Raw genomic sequence first — 12240 nt, forward strand, 5'->3', positions numbered from 1 at the left:
ACCAAAGCATTGTAAAGTGGTATTAGTACTTCACTTGATCTTGATTGTATCCCTCTGTTAATGCAGCCTAGCACTGTGTTGGCTTTTTTGGCAGCTGCAGCACACTGCTGGCTCATATTGAAGTGATTGTCTACTAGGACTCCGAGATCCCTCTCACAGTTACTACTATTGAGCAAGGTACCACCTATACTATACCTGTGCATTTGATTTTTCCTGCCTAAATGTAGAAACTTACTTTTTTCACAACTGAATTTCATTTTGTTAGATAGCGCCCAGTGTTCGAGTCTGTCCAGATCCTCCTGTATTTTAAGCCTATCTTCTGGAGTATTGGCTATTCCTGCCAGCTTGGTGTCGTCTGCAAATTTGATGAGTTCCCCATCTATCCCCTCATCCAAATCGTTAATGAAGATATTGAAGAGGACTGGGCCCAGAACAGAGCCCTGGGGCACCCCACTACACACTTCCTTCCATGTAGATGCAGTTCCAATAAATGTCCCAGTTATTCCCGATGCCTTCTTCAAAAGTTACGGCTATTGCTTTCTTAGCTGTTAGAAAACTGTGTTATTTCTGAAAAAACACAAACACATTTCTCAATGAATGCTTAAGGAAAATTTTACCTGCCCTATGTAAAAATTCCTGTCAATAGTTGTAACCTGCAGAATCACCTCTTGTTTATGACTCCAAGATTCTTTCTCCTTTGGAATGTACATATATGATCGCACAGTTTTGTGGATTTAAATTTACGTCAGGTTTCTTGATTATTTGGGAATGCAAGATAATCATTACCATACACAGATCTGGGGCAAGGATTCCACATCTTAACAAATAAAGCCCTACTGTTTAAAATATTTGTAGAAGGGGACATAAAACACTAAGTGCGTCAAAGCAAGATCAGAAATTACAATCACAAGTTGGGTCTTGTTTAGGCCTAATCCATATCATGCCTCTATTCCTCAAATTGAAAAGCTCTCCGCCTTCAGGAAAAAAACAGGCAAACATTTTAATCATAACACATTGACAAATACACAAAGAATGCTGATATTTTGCCCCCACTCAAGGCAAATTCATAAACTGCATTATGTTATTTAGCACTGAGTTAAAATGAGGTAATCTAGCAATATGTGGAGAGGCTCTAGATAATAAGCCTGGAACAGTAAATATATTTACTAGGGAATAAGTTCCATTGAACATGGAAGGATATGACTGCTGTGTACACATCTTTGTACAATTTTGTTTGAAGCCAACAATTGCCATTACATCTACAGGATGTTAACTTTTAAAATTATTCTTCTCTCTCTCTCTCTCTCTCTCTCTCTCTCTCTCTCTCTCTCTCTCTCTCTCTCTCTGTGTGTGTGTGTGTGTGTGTGTGTGTGTGTGTGTGAGAGAGAGAGAGAGAGAGAGAGAGAGAGAGAATATGCAGCTGTTTAAATATCTTACCAGATTTTTTTTCACACCATCAGAAATGTTGGTGAATATTAGTATTCCTCTGCACAAGCCCAACTATATCTGATGGTATATTCATGACCACTTATCTGTATCCACTGGCCTACTCTACATACTAGATGTCTACAATGGCATATTGCGACATCCTTCTCTTTACCTTGCTGCAGGACAATATCACACAACTCCTCTAACCTGCTATCTGGGTCCTTATAATGTAGAAGAAATTGAAAAAAATACATACAGGATTTTTATATTGTCCATATTGAGCTTTCACCAAAAGTACTTTTCTACTTTTCTGGTAACAATGCCAGGACAGTCAGGTGATTAGCATAGTCTTCCTATTAACCAACAAACACTTTTGCTGTAGGTCACTTAAAACATTCCCAAGTTCTGTAATCTACCATTGGTAGATGGTAGATGTTCCTCCTCTGTTAGCTAATTGTCTGACTTTTGTATTTGTTTTTCCTTTTCCTGACTTTGGCTGTAATAAAGTTTTTATATTTGACTGGACATTAGCATTCATTGCCCTTTCACTTATACATTCATGATTGTTTGTGAAGCCTATGGTTTGGTGTATATCTGTTTAAAGTAAACTCTTTGAAAGCCATATTATTTATACTAGGCCAATCAATGGTGTCATTGACTCCAGTGTGTTTTGTCTCAATATGTCTAAATGGACCCAACTCAATACATAATTAGAGGCATGATCTCTTTCGTGGCCTTTTATGTAAAGCCGATGCAGGTTCTGACAATGGGAAAAGAGCTCTAATGGCTACATAAAGGGAAGGGATGTTGTAGACCTCATCAGCTAAAGAGCCCTCAGTCTGACTGGCAGGGTCCAAGGAAGAGGGCCTTCTCTGCTGTTGATCCTGCCCTGTGGAATATTCTTCCCCTGGAGGTGAGGAGGACCCAAACTCTCCTGGCCTTCAAAAAAAAAGGGTTAAGACACAGCCTTGCGTGGGGAGCACAAAAAAGTATGCAGTCTTGGGTTAGCTGGTGCATGAGAGCCCTCCCTTTCTCCTTGTCAGCTCATTTTTAATTCTAAAACTTTAACTCTTAAAATTTATTTTTTTATATACTGTTTTATATTTTGCTGTTTTATTGTACACCACCCAGGGTCCCCTCTTTGGGGGAAAGGGGTGGTTTAATAAATACAGGTAGTCCTCAACTTACAACAGTTCATTTAGTGACTGTCCAGAGTTACAATGGCACTGAAAAAAGTAACTTATGACTGTTTTTCACACTTATGACCGCTGCAGCATCCCCATGGTCATGTGCAGTGCTTTTTTTGTAAAAGAAAAAGGTGCCGGAACTCACACATGTCATACAACCCGCCTTGCCTACCCTACAAGGTTCCATCCAAAAAAGGTGCCGGAACTCCGTTCTGAGCGTTCTATGAGAAAAAAAAGCCCTGGTCATGTGATCAAAATTCAGATGTTTGGCAACTGACTCATATTTATGATGGTTGAAGTGTCCCAAGGTCATGTGATCACCTTGTGCAACATTTTAATAAGCAAAATCAGTGGGGAAATCCAATTCACTTAACAACCAGCTTACTAACTTAACTACTATACTGCAGTGATTCATTAAATAACTGTGGCAAGAAAGGTTGTTAAATGGGGCAAATCTCACTTAACAAATGTCTCACTTAGCAACAGAAATTTTGGGCTCAGTTGTAGTTGTAAGTCAAGAGCTACCTGTAAATAAAGAAAAAAGGGAAAGAAAGAAAGAAAGAAAGAAAGAAAGAAAGAAAGAAAGAAAGAAAGAAAGAAAGAAAGAAAGAAAGAAAGAAAGAAAGAAAGAAAGAAAGAAAGAAAGAAAGAAAGAAAGAAAGAAAGAAAGAAAGAAGCTATGCCCATTAGAGAATAGGTTGCCATGGCAGGTCTTTACTAAATGATTCATGTTCATAAACAAATTAATCAAGCTTGATAACTGTGCATTAGTGAATGCAAATGTCTCAAGGGATTGAAGACTCAATAAACTATAGAAAGCACACCATTATATAAAGCACGATCTGTCACTTACATATTGAAATAACTGGTATAAATGCACACATTTATACCCAGAATCCACTAGAGAGTACTAAAAAAAGCAAATATAATTTCTAGCGCACTGATCCTGTTGCACATTCTCATTTCAGAGCTTTCAATGTCCTTGCAAGTTGCCAGCTAAAGAAATGCCTGATGATTTGCTGTTTTGCAGATCTGCAAATCACCTAAATGCTCATATTCTTGTCCTACACCCTTCTGATTTGCCTAAACAGATCACAGATCGCAGAATAACTTGTCAAGTGACATATCATTAATAGTGCTTTCCATAGGCTAGCAAACATTACTTTGAGGGGAATAAAAAAACCTGAACTTTTTACTGTACAAATATCCTTTTTTTCCGCTGTCACTGAATGTAATTTTATCTAAAGTGGGAGTTTATATGTATGTATGTATGTCTATATATGTATTTATGTGTGTTTGTGTATCTCTCTCTCATACACACACACACACACACACACACACACACCCCTTTCTGAGATACACTTGCACAGTTAATCATTTGAAGATTGTTATAAAGGCAGCTTGTTATTAATGGTGAGACTAAAGGAAGAAAGAGGTTACTTCCAGATTTTTTTCACTAATATAGCCAAATTCACTCCATAGGTTCAGTTCACAAATTTTCTAATGGAAATTGCAAGAAAGATGTTACCAGGCTTATAATGAACTAAAAGGACTTTCCCTGGTCATTCTCCCTGTTTCCAAAATCTTCCAAAATCTTCTCTGGGTTTTGAAGATACGTCAGGTGGCCAAGGGGGGCTTTTGCCCAGGTCCGCCTGGTGCGCCAGTTGCGACCCTATCTGGACCGAGATGCCCTACGCACAGTCACTCATGCGCTCGTGACCTCCCGTTTAGACTACTGCAACGCTCTCTACATGGGGCTGCCCTTGAGGACCACTCGGAGGCTTCAGCTGGTGCAGAATGAGGCCGCGCGAGTTGTGATGGGGGTTTCCCGATACTCCCATGTAACACCTCTACTCCGCGAGCTGCATTGGCTTCCGGTTGCCCTCCGGGTGAGATTCAAGGTGCTGGTGATGACCTATAAAGCCCTACATGGCTTGGGTCCGGGATATCTGAGGGAACACCTGCTGCCGGCATCAAGTTCCCTTCGTCCAGTGCGCTCCCACAGGGAGGGTCTTCTCAGGGTGCCACCGGTAAGAGATTGCCGGCGGACGACACCCAGGGATAGGGCCTTCTCAGTGGGGGCGCCTGCCCTTTGGAACCAGCTGCCAGTGGAGCTGAGGACTGCCCCCGACCTCCGTTCATTCCGCCGGGACCTGAAGACCTGGCTCTTCGAGCTCTCTGGCCCAGGCTGAGGATTAATTTTATTTTAACTGGGGTTTTATTTATACAGGGACAAATATAATTTTTTTAAACTTGTTTTTAACTTTTGTATCTTGGTTTTTAATTACCCTGTAAACCGCCCTGAGTCCTTCGGGAAAGGGCGGTATATAAATGTAATAAAATAAATAAAATAAATAAATATGAGTACGCAGAAATGGAATGAACTCTCTCCTTTTACCAGTTATCAGAGCAACTGTCCAGGACAAGTCATTAATTGTTCATTAGCTGTTGTTGTTTTTCTCTTCCAATACAACAATGCTTAATATGCATATATATCAACACCAGTCTAAATAGTAAAGTAAAAAAAGTAAAAGTAAGAAAGTAAAATAATCGAAAGAAAGTTCTCTGTTTCTGGGAGATTTTGAATAGCAAAGGAAACAAAGCAAGTGGAAGGAGGTAAAAGGGCAACATGGAACAAACATGAGCAAACACAGCTAATGGGGCAGGATGCATATGAAAAGAGAGATTAAACTACTTAGAGTGCTAAATAAATCTAGAAAAATATAGTTACTTTATGATAATATGATTCCAAATTTGGGATTTCAGGAACAGGCCAATCTTCTCATCTTACTTAAGTTCAACTAATGGCAAAAGTATTTCTAAATTCCAACTGAAGCATATTTCTCTAATTATAATCATGCCTAATGATTAGATGTGATTATTCTATCAGTATCAGGGGTTCCCAATCATGGCAACTTTAAGATGTGTGGACTTCAACTCCCAGGATTCCAAACATGCTGACTGGAGAATTCTGGGAGTTGAGGTCCATCTTAAAGTTGCCAAAATTGGGAACCCCTGGTCCTAGATGTCAATGAATGAAGGACCTAGTATTAAAAATGTTTTCCATAGAATCTTATAATCAGATAACACAGGAAAGACGTTGCATTTTAGGAGTAAAGTCATTGCTTTGCAAACCATAGTGAGAAAGAAACAATTATTCCCTTTATTTCTTAAACCCAGACAGTAGTATTTATCCTTTAAATGTTGCTGGATTTCAACTCCCAGAAGCTGACCAGGTGGACGTCAGGGAGAATAGCATGGAATGGAATGGAATGGAATGGAATGGAATGGAATGGAATGGAATAGAATAGAATAGAATAGAATAGAATAGAATAGAATAGAATAGAATAGAATAGAATAGAATAGAATAGAATAGAATAGAATAGAATAGAATAGAATAGAATAGAATAGAATAGAATAGAAGCTGGAAGGGACCTTGGAGGTCTTCTAGTCCAGCCCCCCCTTCTCAAGCAGGAGAACCTATGCACAGGTGATCACATCCTTGATTTACTATGAAAGTCTCAATTCATTTAAACACCTGAAGAGAGAGAAAATATCTTTCCAAATTGATAGAAGCTCTTTAAGTAAGGACAGGATGGAGTGAGAAATCCTAACAGCGGTGCATGGTTTTATCAAAGCTCTCCAGTCATGGAGGTTTGGATGGAGACCATTGAAGTAAAGATAGTTCCGGTATTCAGTTGCTCTTTTTTCATTTTCTCCTGGAATGTTTTGGTGGCACCTGGGGGATGAAGAAGGTTGTTTTAGTGGGTGTTTGCCTAGAAATTACTGGATGTACAAGCCCTCCTGCCTTTGCTACTAGATCCATCAATTACCCTTGTCCTACCACATTTTTTGTGAACTGGATAGCAACAAAGTAGAAGTCAAAAATTGGAATCTAGCAGGGAAGATTATTTTTTCATAAATCCCAACATGCTGACCTGCCCAGAAAGCTATCATAAACATAGGGAAAAGCAGAAAATTATTTGAATAATATGAACATTTCATGAGATTTAAGAGGTCTGCTTAGAAATGTCCTTGTTTTTATGCCGATGGAGATTCTCAATCACACAGGTCATGGTTATCTTAAAGGTCTCTCTCTCTCTCTCTCTCTCTCTCTCTCTCTCTCTCTCTCTCTCTCTCTCTCTCTCTCTCTCTCTCTCAAAAGGCAACTGGACTTTCTAAGTTTTTTCCTTTGAAAACGTTTGCTTCTCATCCAAGAAACTGCCAGATGACTGCAAAAAATATAAATCTTTCCATTCCCACCAATTAGTTACAACCGATAAAATTTTCTGGATGAGAAGCAAAACATTTTAAAAGGAAAAAATCAAGAAAGTCCTGTTGTCTTTTAGAGGTGGGGGGAGAAGCACCTTTGGGATGTCCTTGCTTTTAGGTAGCCCTTTAAATTAAGATCATCTAAAAGTCTTCATTACAGACTACCCTGAAATTTAAACAACTGTTTTATCAGGCTAGCAGATCCATTCTGAATTATTTTTCTAGCTTCTGGACTTGGTTTTCCATTTATCAACTCTCATTTCAACTTCTAGAATATTATCTCTGCTGACCGAATGTCTCACAAAAGAAACTAGTTTTTCTGGTAATAACTTCTCAGCTGACTTTCACTGCTCTTTTCACAGGTTGGTTCTGTGAATTGTGTGTTGCAAAAGCTTTGCTTTGCTGCTTGTTATTGCTTGGTACTTTGCATGCCTGAAACAAAACAAGAGAATATCTTCATATGAAACCTGATGGGTGACTTACTACATTATTCCATATGGAAAAATTTGTTTAGTACGCAGTGGCTCAGTGGTTTAGGATGCTGAGCTTGTCGATCAGAAGGTTGGCAGTTTGGCGGGTCGAATCCCGAGTGCCGCGTAACAGAGTGAGCGCCTGTTACTCGTCCCAGCTTCTGCAAACCTAGCAGTTCGAAAGCACGTAAAAATGCAAGTAGAAAAATAGGGACCACTACGGTGGGAAGGTAACAGTGTTCCGTGTGCCTTTGGCATCTAGTCATGCCAGCCACATGACCATGGAGACGTCCTCGGACAAGCGCTGGCTGTTCGGCTTTGAAACGGAGATGAGCACCGGCCCCTAGAGTCGGAAACGACTAGCACACATGTGCAGGGGAACCTTTACCTTTACATCATTTTTGGAACTCATCGCGACTCCCAGAACCAATTAGTGATGAGTACTGAGGTACAACTGTAAAGCAATACATCAATTTATATACAATAAGAGTAAGTTAAGGCAAGGTAAGGGTTCCCCCGCACATGCGTGCTAGTCGATTCCGACTCTAGGGGCCGGTGCTCATCTCCATTTCAAAGCCGAAGAGCCAGCGCTTGTCCGAGGACGTCTCCGTGGTCATGTGGCCAGCATGACTAGACGCCAAAGGCACATGGAACGCTGTTACCTTCCCACCGTAATGGTCCCTATTTTTCTACTTGCATTTTTACGTGCTTTCGAACTGCTAGGATGGCAGAAGCTGGGACGAGTAACAGGCGCTCACTCTGTTATGCGGCACTCGGGATTCAACCCGCCAAACTGCTGACCTTCTGATCGACAAGCTCAGCATCCTAACCCACTGAGCCACCACGTCCCTACAATAATAATAGTAAAGCACTATAAAAATACAAATATATGTTCAGCTTCATCCACTAATCTGGTCCAGTTTTGACCCAAAATGTATTTATATAGCTATTCAATAGCAATTTGGTTATTTATATAGCTATCATAGCTATTTTTTAAAAAAATAGGACTATAATCAAGAGATTAGTAAGCCTATTTATCTGTCTAAATTCAGAATGTTTTCCAAATTGAGGGCTGAACCAAAACTGGACATGCTCTTCATCTAAAACATGATTGGTTTAGACTAAGAAGGAATTATAAGTGCCAAAGTGATCTTTGTAATCTTAGTAATAATCCTAGATATACAAGAGTCAGATACAAGAGTGCTTAGAAATCAGTAGATAGATGCCAAACACCGATAATCTCATATTTCTTAATTCCTGGCAACCTTCGTATCTTTGTCCCTACAGTCCCATAACTGTGTCTGCCAGTGTTGTTACTCTTTCAAGCATCTTTGATTTAACTTCTTCTTATAAATTTTCTGTAGATTGACATACTAAGTTTATCTTCCTCTTAAGATAAATGTTTGTACTGAAGTAGCCCCAGAGTATTCCGCTAAATCCTTTGGGACAATATATAAATGTTATGAAAGTTTAGATAGAAACGAGCAGCTAAATTGTTTTTTAAAATGTTGTTATGTTTTAGGAATGCATTTCTGGCAAAGAAAGCAAAAACTTGCACACAGTGTCTTTTTATAGCCTAGTTTATGCAATAAATGGTTGTATTGATGTAGTTCGAATTGTAACCATTTTCCCTGCAAGAGAATGAGAGTGACATCAGTTTTCACATTGTTGGAGAACAGCTTGGTGGTGGTGGTGGTGGGAAGCATTTCACTTCATCTCACTCTGCCAAGTTTTTGCTGCTGAAACAAACTTTTGCTTTGACTATTGTTTCCCGAATTTTTGATAGGTAGCCAATTTATTGCTACAGTGGTGGCTTTTGTAATGGCATGTTTTAGATTCCTTTAAACATTTCATTATTCCACGTGGTATTTTCAAAAATGGCATTTTTGGAACAATGTGGAATTGCTGTTTGCTTTATAGAACACTTACTGTCCTGCTGAAATTTCTTTTCCTGCATGCATTTTGACTGGTACGCTTTTGAAGAATTCAGTTAGACTTGCGGTAAATTGCCAGCTTGCAAAAGACCACATCGGAGTGACCTTACTCTTTGAGTAAAAGTACTATCAATTCTCAGGTGTCATAGATGAAATAATAGCAATTTTTAGGTCTTTACTCTGAGCCCATAATAAAATTCATATCACAATGAAAATAATGATGCAGCTAGAAACTATAATTAATATTCAGATAGATAGATAGATAGATAGATAGATAGATAGATAGATAGATAGATAGATAGATAGATAGATAGATAGATAGATAGATAGATAGATAGATAGATGTTTGTGTGTGTATGAGGGAGAGAGAGAGAGAATCTGAGAGAGAAAATAAATATGAGGAAATAACCACAAATTTTCTCAGGCAGCTCTATAAAGAATAATGTAGAGCTTTTCATATTCACCAACATGTTGGCACAGAAAAGTTACTGCCTGAGGAAAGCCTCTCTTTAGGAACACCCCATTATTAGAATCAAGCAGCAAGGAAAACCTGAGGCCAGATCACCCCCTTTGTCTTTCCAGGAGACTATACAAAACCAAGAAAGAAAGAAAAAACATTAGAACTTGTGTGGCATTTTTAAAGCAATTTTCCCCTAAGCTAGGACCAAGAAATACATCAAAATAATGAGAGAGAGAGAGAGAGAGAGAGAGAGAGCTGACTGGGTCTGATGTAGAACTTGTCACTTAACCCATCAGTTAAAATCAACTGTCTCTCCTTCACAGAGAGTTGGTTGAGAGGTAAACTTAATAAATTACAAATTATTATTGTTGCCCACATATAACAATTGTCAATAAGACTTAACAATTGTTGATAAGAAAGGCAAAAAAAAGTCTGGAGAGTGGGCATTGCAATGCCTGGAGATATCAGAAGGAGAAGAGAAAGAACAGGAGACAATCACAAAATATAGAGACCTGCAAATAGAGTAGAAACACCATGCAAAAGAAAACCAAGATAATGCCAATAGTAATAGGTACCTTGGGTGCAATTCCAAAATATCTGGAGCACTACTTGAACAGCATTGGAACTGACAAAATCAGCATCAGTCAATTGCAAAAGGCAGCTTTGCTCAGAAGAGCTTACATCTTGCAACGATACCTTTAATACTTTCAAACAACATCTGCTATCCCATACCCTTGGGAAAGATTCAATAGGTGGATAAACATCTGGCTGACTATGCAACAAACCACAGTCACAAAATATAAAGACCTGCGAATAGAAGTAGAATGATTGTGGCAAAAGAAAGCCAAGATAGTGCTAATAGGCACCTTGGATACAATCCCACAACACCTGGCATTGACAAAAATCACTCAGCGGGTTGCAAAAGGCAGCTTACAACCTACAATGATACATTTAACACCGTCAAAAACAACACCTGCCTATCTCAGGTCCTCAGGAAGGACCCAGTGGCTGGATAAAAATGCCAAGTCTAGTCTATACATCTGACCAACCATAATAATAATAAATAACTGTACTTGTTTGACTCTTTCTGTCTGCAGCATGGTTTCTTCCTGGTCCATCAGACATTTCTTTCTAATGAACATCCATCTCAGGAGAGAAGTTTGCCTATCATCAGCACGATGCCAGAAGCAAATGTTTTCTCATCATCATGGGTCTTTAGAGATTTTACAGAATAGGTATATCCTATTTCTGATCAAGGAAAAGGATGTCTCAAGAAGGACATTTGGTAAACAGGAAGAGTTCCAAAGGAATCAAATTAAGTACTAGGGCTAGTTAGAGACACTATGCGGCATCACATATATCCAACTGCTATTTATTTTCTGAAAATTTGGGAAGGAAGCAATCCCACAGATTGTTTTAAGTATCTCTTCCTAAACACAATTCACCCTACTATGCATGGCTTTATATATCAGTATTGAACTGAAATCGATGGATGATGGAAGATCTGTGCATTATTGCTGTGCTGCCTAGGATGGCATCCACAATGCTGACCCACCCTGTCATTCTAAAAGAATAATTTAGCAATAGAGGTAGCTAGTTTTGCAAGAGTGACATGCAGTAAAATGGTTTTCAGAATGATGAATGCTTCCTTGCTGTGCCATTCCTTTTGTAAAGTACTTTGGAATGAACTAACCATCATTGTCTGCACCATACTTTTATCCAGGGATTGTCTCTTCTATCATTTTTATCTTGATGCTTGAGTCCAGGTTTGCACAGCAGTGTCCCCTGTGCAACTGAAATTCCTTTGTCAAAGTCCCTATATAGGCCATCAAATGAAATGCTTTTTAAAAATTCCTATCTAAATAAAGGGCAGAGCAGAGATAATAGATTGTAGTATTGTCAAATGTGAGAACTCACACATACACATACCACTCTAGGGAACCAACAGCCCAATTGTGGTCATCTGTTTTAGATAGGAAAACATACAGATATACTGTGGATCAGGCATGCCAAACTCAAGGCCTGTGGGCCAGATCCAGCCTTTGATGTGTTTAGATCTGGCCCACAAGCAGACTAGTAGGAGGAGGTGATTGAGTATGTGGCAGGGGTTGAGCTGAAGCAGCAGCAGCACCAGAGAGGCCTGGGAGAGAGTCAGCTGAAGCTGCAGTGTTGCTGGGGCTCTGCTGAGGCCCTGGAACCAGCGTGCATGGCTCCAGCTGATTGGGGCTTCCGGTGACCTCTGGGGTGGCCGACAGCCACACACAGTCTTCAGGGGAAGAGTCAGCTGGAGCGGCTGGGCTGCCGGGGTTTGGCGGGGATACCAGGATCAGTGCACGCAGCTTCAGCTGATGAATGCTGCTTGAAAAGGCCAGCCGGGCAGTGAGTGAACGCATGGGGGAGGAGAGGATATAAAAGGAGGAGTTTTGGCGAGAAGGAGGAAGAGGGAGGAAAGGAGAGATGGCGATAGGGAGGAAAAGAGAGATGGCGAT

The 12240-nt window shown here is 39.8% G+C and overlaps 1 long non-coding RNA gene across 1 annotated transcript in view; it reads right to left on the bottom strand.

The window, feature by feature from the left end:
* Positions 1-475: 475 nt before the first annotated feature.
* LOC308676305 overlaps positions 476-12240 on the bottom strand; it is a 33320-nt gene continuing 21555 nt past the window's right edge. Inside the window, exons 2-3 of the long non-coding RNA XR_014028294.1 lie at positions 6154-6354; positions 476-567 (exon numbers count right to left, since the gene is read on the bottom strand). This is a non-coding gene — a long non-coding RNA (uncharacterized lncRNA). The remainder of the gene's footprint in view (positions 568-6153; positions 6355-12240) is intronic.

Source organism: Vipera berus (genome assembly GCF_964194415.1).
Source record: "Vipera berus genome assembly, chromosome: 1".
NCBI classification, from domain to species: Eukaryota; Metazoa; Chordata; class Lepidosauria; order Squamata; family Viperidae; genus Vipera; species Vipera berus.